We start from the raw sequence: 13,106 nt of genomic DNA, 5'->3' as shown, positions 1-13,106 counted from the left end.
TCCAACTTCTGACTCAGAGTTGGGGCTCGGTGTCTGCCTGTTGAGTGAATAATGTAGGGAGGGAAACTTTTTTCTGTGTCTTCTTAGATTCAGTGCTTGAGGCCCTGAAAATTAAACTGACAAAAAGAGATAGATGGGAGAAAAAGTCTACTACATCTCCAAATTGTGAAATGTTAAACCAAGATACTTACATTTTAACTAACTCTGTGATAAATTAGGGAACAGTAGCTAGATCAAGGACAGAGGCTTCTAAAGTGAAGAGCAAGAGGGTAAATATGTGGAAGAAACAACAGAGGATAAAGAAACAACAGAGGATAAAGATTATTTAGATAACAGAAGATAAAGGTTTATAATGCAAACTTAAATTGATGCCTTCCCTGTTGGTAACAAATGTATTCCTGGTACTGGAGGGAAAAACACATTTACAAAGGTTATTGCCATTACCTAGGGGGATGTTTGTATTTAAATGAAAGTGAAAAGGATAAAGAACAAATTGCTTTCAGCTCCAAGCAATTCTTGTGCCAAAGTGGAATGCTTGTGGCAAACTGATCCCTTTCAAAGGAATAAGCTGTGCCATATTGTGATGATTAGAGCTACTTTAGCTTGTAGGGGTGAAGAGAAATTTCCCCTGTCTTCTAGAGCTTTGCCCAAATGAAGTGACAATAGATTAAAGAGGAAAGAAGTTATACACATTTATTAATGTGCCTGGGGCAGGGTTGGGATCACAGGTGTGTGATTACCCACAAACCCAACATGGTCCTGACACATCTTTACCCCTTTTTCTGTAGGTGAGGGAGAAAAGGGGAGTATAAGGGAAATTGTGAATGATTTTTAGAGGAACTCTGTGGGCTTGGAGGGCATAATTAGCATGGGACAAAATCTGTTTTGCCTGCAGCAGAGACAATGCGTTAGCGATGCATCTGGGACTGAAACACAGACAATGGCTTGCCAAAAAAAAAAAAAAATTATCCAGGTGTATTGGCAGAATTCAGTCTTTTCTTGGGATGTGAGCCTACTTAAGGGAAGTATAGGGGAAGAGACAGAGGTCATTTGTATATTCTTTAGCTTGTCCAAACTTTAGGCAGATAAAGGCACTTTGCAGGTGGCATCTCCTTGCTCTTGAAGGGGGAAGACAAGGTTAGAGGGACATTGACTCTGAGCCTGCTTTTAAGACTTTTTAATTTTCTTTTGATCAAACTTCTCAGCATGCCAAAAAACACCACATTTGGGGGATATCATTTTTAGCCTCAACAGGATGAATTATGCCTTTTGAAAGTGAATGTACTTCTCAGATGTTTCTGTTTTTGAAGGTAGATTTGAAGAGCCCTTGGGGACTGCATGGGTGGAGCCCAGCTGTGCAGGAACCCAGCATGGGTGACTACACAGTCCAGAGGGTGATTGGTGAGGGCTCCTTTGGCTCGTGCAGCAGGAAAGCAGTAATCAGCTGTTTGCAATGAAGGAAATAAGGCTCCCCAAGGTCACTGCTAAAGAAAATAAGTCATAGTGAGCATGCACTTGCAGTCTGTATAAGACAATAAGTTCTTGATGCTTAATGAGGAATTTCTCCTCCATGCAAACGATGTAATCTGTTTATTCATTGGCTTTATAAGAGCTTGATATAGTTTATGTGGCTCTTAGGACACTGCAATTAGGAAAGGGAAAAAAATTAGCCCATGTTCAGATAGTGATTATTGTTTATTTTATCCCAGTGTGTAATCAGCAGTTAATTTCCAATCGTGTATACCTAACAGTGTAGCAGATCTTTGCCAAATGCAGTTCAGGTGCAGTATTAATGAGAATGGGACATAAAAATATGAAGAGCAAAGATGTAGGCTACTCACTCTTAGAATCAGGGAACTGACCATCTCGATCCAGATCCATGTACAGGTTTCATTTCCCTCTAGACTTCATTACCATGTACTATACAATACATGCTATGGAGCCTGTTTAACAATATTTTGGTTTTTTGAAGGATTTCTTTATTTGTCGAAAAGGCAGACTAACAGAGAGAAAGAGAGAAGCAGACATAATGAGAGATCTTCCATTTGCTGGTTCATTCCCCAAATGCTTGCAACAGCCAGAGTTGAGCTAAGCCGAAGCCAGGAGCCAGTAACACCATCTGGGTCTACAGCATGGGTGGGAAGGACCTAAGCACTTGGGCCATCTTCCACTGGCTTCCCAGGTGCATTAGAAGGAAGCTAGATCAGAAATAGAGCAGGAACTTGAACCCAGGCACTTTGATATGGGATGCAGGCATCCCAGATGGCATCTTAACTGGTGTGCCAAATGCCCACCCCGCACCACTGAATTCTTGACTGTGTTCAGTGACACTTAATCGTCTGGAGGACTTGTTAAAATACAGATTGCTGTGCCTCCCCGTGAAGTTCTGATTGAGTAGGTCTGGGGGCGCCTATGAACCTGCATTTTTGACAAGTCCCCAGTTGATGCTGTTGCTGCTGCTGCAGGAACCCTGTGCTAGTACATAATCAGTGGCAATTTCTGGATTGGAAGGCCATGTATTCTAGATTTAATCCTCAGTAAGTTATAGACAAACGGCTTTGGATACTTATTTTGCGTATCATCTTTGTCCATCTTTGATGCAGTAATGTATTATTACTTTTTTTATCTTGGCCACGGACCAGTAAAATGTTACAAGTGGTCAAAACATGAAATCATTGATTTCTCTTTTAGGATGCCCTGTTCTTGATGGAATACTGGCCCTCCAAGTCGGTGACACTTAGGTGGATATTAAAACTAGTTTACAGGAGAAGAAAAAACTATTTCCACTCTGTACATGTAAGAAAAGGAAAAAGAACATAATAGTATAATAAAATGGTCAGCTCCAGTATGCAAAATATAGCCATAGTTGTTTTTTGAGCAAGTTTGAAAAACTTAAATTGGGTTTGAGTGCAATGTTACAGTACTGCATCTAACATTGAAATATATTCAACCTATATAAATATTATTATAATGCTTTCTAAAATATAAGATTAAAACACTAATATTCATATGATTACATATTAGTATACTTAAACTAATGTTAAATAATATAATTAAATGTTTTAAATTATTGTGCTTTTAAAGATTTATTGTTTTATTTATTTGAAAGATAGAGAAGAGAGAGAGAGAGAGAGAGAGAGAAGAATCTTCCATCTGCTGGTTCACTCCACAAATGGCTGCAACAGCTGGGACTGGGCTAGAGCCAGGCCAAAGCCAGGAGCCCAGAGCTTCTTCCAAGTCTCCTGCATGGGTGCAGGGGCCCAAATACTCGGGCCATCTTCTGATGCTTTCCCAGGTGCATTATCTGGGAGCTGGATGTGATGCTATTTTAAGTACAGTATTAGGGGTGGGTATTATGGCACAGCAGGTTAAGCTGCCACTTGGGATGCTGACATCCCATAACGTATTGCCAGATCAAGTCCCAGCTGCTCTGCTTTCAGTCCAGCTCTCTACTAGTGTGCCTGAGAAGCTGTGGATGAAGGCTCAAGTAGTTGAGTTCCTACTGCCCATGGCTTCAGCCTAGCCCAGCCAGAGTTGTGTCCATTCTGGAAGTGAACCAATGGATGGAAGATACCTCTCTGCTATGCCACTTTTCAATAAATAAGTCTTTAAAAATAAAATGCAATATAAATTTATGGTTTAAAATCTTTTTCTAGTCTTTCTGAAACACAGAAGTTTAGGAAGGAGGCTGTTCTGTTAGCCAAAATGAAACACCCCAATATTGTTGCCTTCAAAGAATCATTTGAAGGTGAGTATGAACTCCCATACATCTGTGCATTTCTGAATTTCTTTATGGCACTGCAACTTTCCTAAAGACACTTATATCTATTTTAGCTGGAGGACATCTATATATTGTGATGGAATATTGTGATGGAGGGTATCTAATGCAAAAGATTAAACAGCAAAAGGGAAAGTTATTTCCTGAAGATACGGTAAGAGACTGACTTACTGATTTTTCTAAGAGCTATTTATTTGAAAGGCAGAGTTACAGAGAGAATCTTTCATCTGCTGGTTCACATCCCAGATGGCTGCAAAATCCAGGGCTGACCCAGGCTGCAGCCAGGACCCAGGGCCCAGGACCCAGGAGTCAGGAGCATCACCCCAGTCTCCCACATGGGTGCAGAGGCCCCAGCATATAGTCCATCTTCCATTGCTTTCCCAGGAGCATTAACAGGGAACTGAATCAGAAGTGGAGCAGCTGGGATTTGAACAGGTATGCATTTGGGATGCTGGAACTGCAGGCAGTGGCTCAACCATCTTTCCTAGAGACACCCCAACAACTGATTTCTATGCTAATGTTACTGAATGGTATCCTAAGGATGCGGCTGCCCAAAATATTTTAGAAAGTAAAATCAATATGATGGTTATAAAATATAAAAGAATAAAATTTTCAAGTTTACAAGATTTTGAAAATTGTGTTACTCATTGTACTTTATTGTAGATATTTCAGTCTTAATTTTATTGTACTGAAATTTTAATTTTCATTTATTATTTGAGAGGCAGAGAAATTTTTATTATTTCAGAGGCAGAGACTGACACAACGTTTCATCTTCTGGTTCACATCTCAAATGCTCACAATGGCCAGGACTGAGCTGGACCAAAACTGGGGGCCAGGTGCACAGTCCAGGTCTTCCACATGGGTAGCAGAAACCCAATTACTTGAGCCATCACCACGATCTCCCAAGGTGTGCATTGACAGGAAGCTCCAGTCAGCAGCTGATGGCTCAAGTACTTGGGTCTCTGCTTCACACATGGGAGACCTGGATGAAGTTCCAGGCTCCTCACTTCAGCCTGGCTCAGCCCCAGTTGTGGGTATTTGGGAGTGAACCAGGAGATGAAAGATCTCTCTCCTCTTTCCGACTATCTCTATCTCTCTGCCTTTCAAATGAAAGTAAATCAGTGAATAATACAACCACTAATGCTTTAAAAAAATAAACCAAATTGCCATTTGAATCATACATGAAATAGGCATGGGGATCACAGCTTTTCTGAATTTCTTCAGACAACACTGAATTTTAATTGAACTAAGATGAGTGCAGGAGTTTTGTGCTCACGTTGTATAAAACCCTGGGCAGCTGCATCCTAGAAATGGTTCTTTGGAATTTGGGGTTAGCGTTTACCCGTTACTACGTGTTTGTGGATTTTGCATCTTTTTCCTTACAGATACCTAATTCGTTCACACAAATGGGCTTTGGAGTAAATCCATTCACAAGAAACGGGTGCTACACAGAGATATCAAATCCAAGGTGAGTGGACTATATTTTTGGAGCTTAAAGAAAACCCAAAGCTGTATCATTCAGTCTTTTGTTTTCTGTTACCTTATTTCCTTTTGGGACATTTCTGTTTAGTTGAAAAATATTTTTCAGCCTAATGTTTATTTATTTACTTTTATTTAGTTAAAAAAACTTCCCAGCTTTATTAAGATAAAAATGTATAAAGATACCATGCATTAAGATATAAAATTGTATATAGTTATGAGGTATTTCTTTTTTTAATGTATGTATACCTTGTGAAATGATGAAATCAAACTAATTAACATACCCATCACCTTGCATACTTATCCTTTTTTGTGGTGAGAACCTTTTGGATGTATTCGCTTAGCAGTGTTCAAGCATATTGTATGTTATTATGAACTGTCATTAGCAAGCCATACACCTGATCTGAACTATTCGTTCCTTCAAACTGAAGCTTTGTACCCTTTGACTTAATATTAACCAAATTAGTGAAATGAGAAGAAGCCACTAGAGTCACTTTGGAAGTGTATGCTAATATGTTCTCAGCCTTTTCGGGCCCCATTCCTAGAACATATGTTCTCAGATGGAAAGTAGTTGAGGGGCCAGCACTGTGGCATAGTGGGTAAAGCTGCCTCCTGCAGTACCAGCATCCCATATGGGCGCCAGTTCAAGTCTTGGCTGCTCCACTTCCAATCCAGCTCTCTGCTATGGCCTGGGAAAGCAGTATTAGATGGCTGAAGTTGTTGGGCCCCTGTTCCCACGTGGGAAACCTGGAAGAAGCTCCTGGCTCCTGGCTCCTGGCTTCAGATCAGCGCAGCTCCAGCCATTGTGGCCAATTGGGGGGTGAACCAGCAGATGGAAGACCTTTCTCTCTCTTTCTCTCTCTCTCTGTCTCTCTCTCTCAGTCTACCTCTCTGTGTAATTCTGACTTTCAAATAAATGAATAAATCTTTTAGAAAAGAAAAGGAAGTAGCTGACACCCGGTCCTGCCATGTGGGGTCACCCTGACACAGGTTCCTGTTCAGTCAGGTCTGCTGACTCACCCAAAGCTTGTTCAGTTTCAAAGCCGTCACCTGGAGCTCCCAGGTAGGGGGCTGTGTAGCTGGCAGGAGGGCATATTGCATTCCACGCCAGCGTTTCTACCCTTGGTCTCTGATGTCAGCCTCTGGAGACCTTGGCCTTGTGTCTGCATGAAGGAAGATGTAACCTGAGTTCTTGTTTCATACAGAATGTCTTTCTCACCCAAAATGGAAAAGTAAAATTGGGAGATTTTGGATCTGCCCATCTTCTCTCTGAGTATGTACTGCTGTTGTCATGCTGTGACAGTAATCAAAACATGCTGCATTTTCAGGAATTCTCTGTGGTCACTCTTTGCCGTTTTTGGTTTTAGTCCCATGGCGTTTGCTTGTACATATGTGGGAACAAGTTATTACGTGCCTCCAGAAATTTGGGAGAACTTGCCTTACAACAATAAAAGGTAAGCAGTGGACTTATTTTGTGCAAGGGTGACCATTTGGTGACCTGTGCAGGACACTAGAGTTAGCGCCACTGTAAAGCAGATACACAGAGCATCTTGGTTTTTAAAAGATGTGTCTGAAAGCACTGTGGAATCCATATTCTCTGGCTTCTAGACGAATGTTATAGTTTTCTGTTTTAATCAGAGCTGAGAAGAGCTCATTATAAATGCCAGAAGAAAGGTTAGTTATTTCTAAAAATAGTATGAATTATATTACTGGTTCCCATACTTTGCTTCTCCAACTTTATTTATTTATTATTCTTTTAAAAAGATTTATTTATTAATTTGAAAGGCAGAGTCAGAGAGAGAGAGATCTTCTATCTACTGGTTCACTCCCCAAGTGTCTACAATGGCTAGGGCTGGGCCAGGCTGAAGCCAGGAGCCTGGAGCTTCTGAGTCTTCCATGTGGGTGCAGGGCTCCATGTGCCTAGGCCATCTTCCACTGCTTTCCCAGATGCACTCCCAGAAAGCTGGATTGGAAGTGGAGCAGCCAGGACTCAGACTGGTGACCATATGGGATGCTGGCACCGCAGGCAGAGGCTTAACTTTCTATGCCATAGTGCCAGTCTGCTGCCCCCACTTTAAAAATTTTTTAATGTATTTATTTTTATTGTTTGAGAGGCAGAGAGATAGTGAAATATAGATCTTCCCTCTGCTGGTTCACTCTCTGAATGGCTGAAACAGCCTGGTCTGAGCCAGGCTAAAATCAGGAGCCAGGGGACCGGAACATTGGTGTAGCCGGTAAAAGCCACTGCCTGCTGTGCCAGAATCCCATATGGGGCTGCTCCTCTTCCGATCCAGCTCTCTGCTATGATCTAGGAAAGCTGTAGAAGATGGCCCAGGTCCTTGGCCCCTGCACCCAGGTGAGAGACCCAGAGGAAGCTCCTGGCTCCTGGCTTCAGACTGGCCCAGCTCTGGCTGTTGTGGCTGTTGGGGGAGTGAACCAGTGATGAAAGCCCTCTCTCTCTCTGCCTCTGCCTCTCTGTAACTCAGCCTTTCAAATAAATAAGTAAATAAATCTTAAAACCAACCAACCAACCAACCAGACACAAAAACAGGAGCCAGGAGCTCCATCCTGGTCTCTCATATGTATGGCAGGGGTGCAAATACTGGGGCTGTGTACCTGCATCATCTGGAAGTGGGATCAGATGTGGAACAACCAGTACTCAAACTGGCCCTCCAGTGTGGGATGCTGGTTTTGCAAGCAGCAGCTTAACGCTGCACCACAATGCCAGTCCTACTCCCACTTTAAAAAATCCCAAAGTCCTGGTTGCATCCATGTCAATTAAATTAGAATATCAGAGGATGGAAATCAAGCATCAGCAATTTTTCAAGATGACCAATTTGTCAAGAGATTCCAATATGCAGCAACATTTGGGGACCCCTACATCATGTCATTGAGTTAACATTTACAGGACTAGGTAATAATCACCTGGTTGGTAAGTTAGTTGATTGCTGAAAGTTCATCTGAGGGCCTTATGATTTAAGACTGTGGTGGGTGTTGTGGCACAGTGGGTGAGGCTACTGCTTGCATACAATATCAGAGTGCCTGGTTCAAGTCTTGGCTACTCTGCTTCCAATTCAGCTAATGCAATGTGGGAAAGCAGTAGATGATGGCCCCAGTACTTGAGTCCCTGCTGCCCATCTGTGAGACCCATGTGGAGTTCCTGGCTCCAGGCTCCGAGCTTCAGCCTAGCCCACAGTTGTGGGCATTTGGGGCGTGAACCAGTGCATGGAAGATCTCTCTCTCTCTCTCTTATTCTGCCTTTCAAATAAATAAATATTTAAAAAGTAGAACCGTATTTTTTCTGATTACAAGTTCTATGTGCCTGTTGTGGGTATGAGTAGGCAGAAAGGATTGGACATAGAAGGAAATGGAAACCACCTGCTTTCCACAACTACTACTAAGAATCTTTTGGTGGGGTTTTCCCCTTTCTCTCCATAGTACTAATTGGTATATTCTCTACACAACTTGATATCCTGATTTTTTTTCACTTTACCTTACATTAATTTCCCCACACATTCAAAATTCCTAAATATTTATCAAGGCTTCAAATATTTTACTTTATGGCTCTTCCTAAAGTTGACTTAACTTCTCCTCTGTCCTTGCGCTTGTGTTTCCAGTTTTTTGAATTGTAAACATGCTGCGATTAACTTATTGTTTGTGCATAAAAATGTCATTGTCTTATATTGTATTTTTGGCATGGACTCCTAGAGACAGAAGCACCTGAAAGCTCTTATTACTTTCTAACAAGTGGCTTTCTGAAAAGGGTACACAATCTATACTAAATAGGTTCGTTTCAAAGTAGAATTGACTACTTTGGGAGCAAAACACCCCTCAAGGGATTTATTGGGAGACTGGAGTTTGGACTAAATACTAGACTATATAATTGAGTTCTCTGCTTGCGGGTGATAATGGTGCTGTGTTTATGAGGGAGAGTGTGTCCTTGCTCTTGGGAGGTACATGCTGGAGTGTTTGGGGTGAGTGTTTGATATCTGCAGCCTTTTCTCCAGGGGTTCAGAGATACATAGAGGGAGATAGCATGCAAGTGTGGCAGATGTTAACCATTGGGGAGCCTGACTGAGAGCATGTGGGCATTTGTAACTCCTGTAGGCTTGAAATTTTAAAAAAGTAAAATCGAGGGAAACAATTAGTTAAAATAAAACATAAAATAAAAGGAATGTCCCAGTGGCGTTGTGGTGCAGTAGGTTGAGCTGCAGCTGATGACGTCAGCATCCCATTTCTGAATCCTGAGTGCTTTACTTCCGATCCAGCTTCCTGTGCTGGGGAAGACAGCTGCTGACAGCCTAATTTCTTGAGCCCCTGCTATCCACATGGGAAACCAGGAGGAAGTTCCTGGCTCCTGGCTTCAGCCTGTCCCAGCCCTGGCTGCTACAGGCATTTGGGGAGTGAACCAGCGGGTGGAAGATCTCTGTCTGTCTCTGTCTCTCTCTCTCTCTCTCTGTAACTCTGCCTTTCAAATGAATAAATACATCTTAAAAATAATAATAACAAGAGTGTCATTGAGAAAAAGCCTGGATGATGACAACTGGGCAGTGAGGCTGCTGGAGGAGAACTGAGATGCTTGGCATGAGGCAGTCGGGCACAGGACCACCCATAGGACTCTGGTGAGTTTGAAGAGCTGTTTTGTGGAAGAACGAGTGGTCTTGTTCTCCTTCTCTTGGAGCATGAGCTGACTCTAGGCCTGGAGAATGTTGCCAGAGGACACATTTGGCTGCTGTGAGGCAGGAGGTGCTACCTTAGGCCCTCCAGCAGGGCAACGGACTATGGCGTGTATGGCAGAGAGCCGTCTACCAGGAGCTGCCCTCTTAGGCCGGCTGCCATGCACGTGGCGGTCTGGTGGAAGCTGTACTGGACATCCTCTAAGTCCTTCCTCCAGCTCTGACAGTCTCAGTTCACAGATACTCCTTCCTTTTGCCGCTGAATTCCCTAAGGCTGTTGAAATGGTATCTGAACCACCCTGATTGGGAGTGGTGCAAGTTGGGGAGCAAAGAGTTTTATTGTGACCATTATTCTTAGTACCTAAGTATTAAACCAAAATTACTATGTGTCTTCTTTAAATACCTAGGAATTACTTATGCCTATTCTTACTAAAAGTAGGATAATTTTTCATTTTTTAATTCAAAAATGCATCTGTTTTTGTGTAATAACTCATAACCTACTTACTGATATGTTGCTTCCTCTACGTTTCCAGTGACATCTGGTCCTTAGGATGCATTCTGTATGAACTCTGTACCCTTAAGCATCCAGTAAGTATGGTGCACAAAACATAACTGGAAGGTTGTGGTTATCTCTGGTGAGGTCCTAAGCAATGTAGAAAATTCCAGCTGGCAGTTCACTTACTTAGGATGAATTCATTATGAAAAAGTTTTCCTATGTTGTCATTATTGTTGTCTTTGCCTAGAGCCACTTTTGTGATGTATACCAGTAGGAAATGTCTGTTGTTTCATTTCTGTTGTTCTTTTTTTTATCTTTTATTAATGAATATAAATTTCCAAAGTACAGCTTATGGATTACAATGGCTTCCCCCCCATAACGTCCCTCCCACCCACAATCCCCCCCTTTCCCACTCCCTCTCCCCTTCCATTCACATCAAGATTCATTTTTGATTCTCTTTATCTACAGAAGATCAGTTTAGCATACATTAAGTAAAGATTTCAACAGTTTGCTCCCACACAGAAACATAAAGTGAAAAATAATAGATGATTTTTTAAATGATGATGAAATCAGATCAGACCTATTGTCATGTTTAATCCCAGTGAGAGTCAACTTGGGAATTGATAATTTCTTTTTTTTATAGAAGATCAGTTTAGTATGCATTAAGTAAAGATTTCAACAGTTTCCACCCCCATAGAAACACAAAGTGAAATATACTGTTTGAGTACTCGTTATAGCATTAAATCTCAATGTACAGCACACTAAGGACAGAGATCCTACATGAGGAGTAAGTGCACAGTGACTCCTGTTGTTGACTTTACCAATTGACACTCCTGTTTATGGCATCAGTAATCTCCCTATGTTCCAGTCATGAGTTTCCAAGGCTATGGAAGCCTTTTGAGTTCTCCAACTCTTATCTTGTTTAGACAAGGTCATAGTCAAAGTGGAGGGTCTCTCCTCCCTTCAGAGAAAGGTACCTCCTTCTTTGAAGACATGTTCTTTCCACTGGGATCTCACAGAGATCTTTATTCAGGTGTTTGGGTTTTTTTTTTTTTTCCAGAGTGTCTTGGCTTTCCATGCCTGAAATACTCTCATGGGCTTTTCAGCCAGATCCGAATGCCTTTAGGGCTGATTCTGAGGCCAGAGTGAGTGCTGTTTAGGACATCTGCCATTCTATGAGTCTGCTGTGTATCTCACTTCCCATGTTGGATCACTCTCCCCTTTATTTATTCTATCGGTTAGTATTAGCAGGTACTAGACTTGTTTATGTGCTCCTTTTGACTCTTAGTCCTTTCATTATGATCAATTGTGAACTGAAATTGATCACTTGGACTAGTGAGATGGCATTGGTACATGCCACCTTGATGGGATTGAATTGGAGTCCCCTAGTATGCTTCTAAGTCTACCATTTGAGGCAAGTCAGCTTGAGCATGCCCCAAATTGTACATCTCTTCCCTCTCTTATTCCCACTCTGATGTTTAACAGGGATCACGTTTCAGTTAAATTTCAACACTTAAGAATAACTGTGTATTAATTACAGAGTTAAACCAGTCATATTAAGAAGAACAAAAAAACTACTAAGAGGGATAATGTATTAAGTTGTTCATTAACATTCAGGGCTATGCTGATCAAGTCACCGTTTCTCATAGTGTCCATTTCACTTCGACAGGTTTCCTTTTTGGTGTTCAGTCATTTGTCACCAATCAGGGAGAACATATGAAATCTGTCCCTTTGGGACTGGCTTATTTCACTCAGCATGATGTGTTCCAGATTCTTCCATTTTGTTGCAAATGACTGGATTTTGTTGTTTCTAACTGCAGTATAGTATTCTAAAGAGTACATATCCCATTATTTCTTTATCCAGTCTACCGTTGATGGGCATTTAGGTTGGTTCCAGGTCTTGGCTATTGTGAATTGTGCTGCTATAAACATTAGGGTGCAGACCGCTTTTTGTTTGCCAATTTAAATTCCTTTGGGTATATTCCAAGGAGTGGGATGGCTGGGTCGAACAGTAGGGTTATCTTCAGGTTTCTGAGGAATCTCCAGACTGACTTCCATAGTGGCTTGACCAGTTTGCATTCCCACCAACAGTGGGTTAGTGTCCCTTTTTCCCCACATCCTCGCCAGCATCTTTTGTTGGTAGATTTCTGTATGTGAGCCATTCTAACCGGGGTGAGGTGAAACCTCATTGTGGTTTTGATTTGCATTTCCCTGATTGCTAGTGATCTTGAACATTTTTTTCATGTGCCTGTTGGCCATTTGGATTTCCTCTTTTGAAAAATGTCTATTGAGGTCTTTGGCCCATCTCTTAATTGGGTTGTTGGTTTTGTGTTTGTGGAGTTTCTTGATGTCTTTGTAGATTCTGGTTATTAACCCTTTATCTGTTGCATAGTTTGCAAATATTTTTTCCCATTCTGTCGGTTGTCTCTTCACTCTCCTGACTGTTTCTTTTGCAGTACAGAAACTTCTCAATTTGATGCAATCCCAATAGTTGATTTTGGCTTTGACTGTCTGTGCCTCCCAGGTCTTTTCCAGAAACTCTTTGCCTGTGCCAATATCTTGAAGGGTTTCTCCAATGTTCTCTAATAACTTGATGGTGTCAGGTCATAGATTTAGGTCTTTAATCCATGTTGAGTGGATTTTTGTGTAAGGTGTAAGGTAGGGGTCTTGCTTCGTG

At 41.7% G+C, this 13,106-nt stretch overlaps 2 pseudogenes; both read left to right on the top strand.

Moving 5' to 3' along the window:
* LOC138843820 (cytoskeleton-associated protein 2-like) overlaps positions 1-3,715 on the top strand; it is a 38,749-nt pseudogene extending 35,034 nt beyond the window's left edge.
* LOC138843819 (serine/threonine-protein kinase Nek3-like) overlaps positions 3,657-13,106 on the top strand; it is a 51,346-nt pseudogene continuing 41,896 nt past the window's right edge.

The sequence above is a fragment of the Oryctolagus cuniculus genome, chromosome 9 (genome assembly GCF_964237555.1).
Source record: "Oryctolagus cuniculus chromosome 9, mOryCun1.1, whole genome shotgun sequence".
In the NCBI taxonomy this organism is placed as follows: domain Eukaryota; kingdom Metazoa; phylum Chordata; class Mammalia; order Lagomorpha; family Leporidae; genus Oryctolagus; species Oryctolagus cuniculus.
The sequence above is the reverse complement of the archived record's forward strand: the minus strand, read 5'-3'. Positions and strand labels throughout refer to the sequence as shown.